A 2,500-nucleotide genomic window follows, 5' to 3' on the forward strand; every position below is an offset into this window, starting at 1 on the left:
AAGACGGTAAGAAGGATTTGCTGTGTAAAGGATTTTCAATATGAAACGAAATAATGTGTAAAGTGAATACATTTGATCCTACATTCGACAAAAGGTGGAGGATACATTCATAATTTTGTTGTCATGTACATTAGAAAGTGCATTTTCCGCACTTCGAGAATAATATGTTAAGGAATATCTTTATAAAGTTATAGTTAGGCAAATAGAAAAAACACGTATAAATGAATCCTTCCATTTTTTCCGTTAGCATCTATAAGAGAAAATGTATTTTATGCATTACATTTCAAATACTAATGTAACTGCATTTGTGCTGCGACTGCAAATTCTTGTTTGCCGCAGTAATTTGAAATGAATTTGAATATTTCTTTAGGTTTCTTTATGAAACTACTCGCCCTTTGAAAAATGCATATAACAGAGAACTAAGCATATCTTCTTTAAGAGGTCACACACCACAGTCGTGTGTAAACACCCCTTTTCCTCTTAAGCAAGTCTATTAAAATTAATTATCGAAATATCGATCCGCTAAGTGACTCCCGTCCGTTGGTAATCAATGTCTCCCTCATTAACCTCTTCCCCAGTTTTGTGTCGGGAAGTTCACCGTGCTTCGTTCATGCCGTCTCAGGGCTCTTTAACACTGACCTCGCTCGGCCAGTTTGCGACAGGGTCTCTCTTGCTGCAGGCTTTGCGAATGTGCTTTTTCAGATCTAGCAGTGTAAATATTGCCAGGAGTAACATTTACACCTAAACAGAAAATTCCGGGATCTTTTATTCTGAATGTAGGCCTATCGTTCTCTTGTTTGCTCGTAATGCAAGTCAACTCACAGTGCAAATGTTTATTATTTAAAATGATAGCCGGATTTCATTATCTTATGTTATTAGTATTTACAATCTATGTAAATTGCAAATATTTGATACAGGGCAATTAGAATAAAACTTTATCTTTCAAGTAAAATGAACTTGATTCTAATCTACTATCGCGTATATTTTGCTGAAAAATGAACGTTGATAGTCTGACACTGTGAAAGTTATAAAATAAGATACAATAATGCCATAATACAATTTGTATATTGTCAGGAACGATATCTCTATTTCTAGAAAGGCAGCTTTATGAACTATAAAGGTGAACAATAGAATGTTCTCCGGAGTCATTACTGCATTATTTATATCATAGTAAATTAACAAGCCACAAGCTTATTTCGCCCGTGATATTTAGAGGTCAAAACATCTACGTAGTGGATATCAGTATCTCAGTCTACTGTCAACATATTTTAGAGCTCCCTCCACTTTCCCGAATAGCTGCACATCATCACTATCTTACTCAGTGCTTCCCCACCAATCGGTTTGAAAATCAGCATGCTGTTCTGGCAGTTCTTCCTTTGTCTGTTTACTCTTGCAGATTTAAGGTCCTTGTCACGTGCATGTTAATGAACCAACCCTCATCTTGTGTCCTCGGACTAATGTTTTTCGTATTCCAAATACTGTCTATATTTTCGTATTCTTTAGGTAGATAAGCCCCACCATGCAAGCAAGGTTAATACTACTTCATAAATATCGTGGTAGATGCATATTTAGACCGGTTTTGTATTTTGCCCTTTTTCAGAACAAACATTAATAGAATTAACTGTATCAATGACTTTGTTTTTCATATTTTAAAATTTATTCATTTGCTTTAAATAACTAGATATATCTATCGCTAAAGTTGCATTGCAATATAACATCAAAAATATTTATGTATGATGTAGCACGAAGTCGTCTCACGGTAGACGTCTGTGCGGCGCCTCACATCTGAGGGTGGTGACATCGATCTTTTTAATTATCCTTCGCCGGAGGATAACGGTTTGGCGACGTGGAATGTGGCTGCTATAGTTTACGGCGAACGGAAATGAAAGGAAAGGACTTTTTAACCCGAAGATATAGGTGAGTCACCGAATGTTGGCAACTTCGGAGGTGACTGGAGTAATTCACAAGAGCGTCAACTTTTGCGAACGTCATGACACTGCAGTCATAAGTAGCATATTTAGCAACAAAATAAAGAAGAAATCCACAACCTAGACCTTGTCACCAAGCTTCGGATAATTATCATGCATGTTGAACTGAGCGAATAATCTCTTGCATACATTGTGTTTAGTTGTGTGCCGTAATTTCTCCTCTCTAGGTCTTTATCACTAAGTTCTTTTCAGACATTTCCTTGAGAATTTAGATTTTCTAAATGGCGTTGGGAAAGTACATGAGAACCATCCCAAATAATTTATAACATTTTTATTGCTGGTCTGAAAGGTTTAAAGGCGTAATTTTTCAGTGTGCGTGTTACAGAACCATGAATAAACTGGAGTAATTTCAACTGTAAATTAAAAGATGTCTGCGTGCTACTGTCATTTTCCACTCGCTTACGTAAATTGTCGTTATTGTCATTGTCAGCTGGCAGCCACGTTTGCCCATCTTAATGTATGACTGTTTGCCGTAAGGTAAGGTAATAAGAAAGATAACATAGCGTTCAAAG

The 2,500-nt window shown here is 36.4% G+C and overlaps 1 protein-coding gene across 1 annotated transcript in view; it reads left to right on the forward strand.

Moving 5' to 3' along the window:
* LOC113815950 (serine/threonine-protein phosphatase 6 regulatory ankyrin repeat subunit A-like) overlaps positions 1 to 2,500 on the forward strand; it is a gene marked incomplete at its 3' end in the record, with an annotated part of 83,853 nt that overhangs the window by 266 nt on the left and 81,087 nt on the right. The window contains 1 exon segment of the mRNA XM_070120868.1: positions 1 to 6. This exon segment is cut by the window's left edge and continues 266 nt beyond it.

Source organism: Penaeus vannamei, chromosome 4 (genome assembly GCF_042767895.1).
Source record: "Penaeus vannamei isolate JL-2024 chromosome 4, ASM4276789v1, whole genome shotgun sequence".
Classification (NCBI taxonomy): Eukaryota; Metazoa; Arthropoda; class Malacostraca; order Decapoda; family Penaeidae; genus Penaeus; species Penaeus vannamei.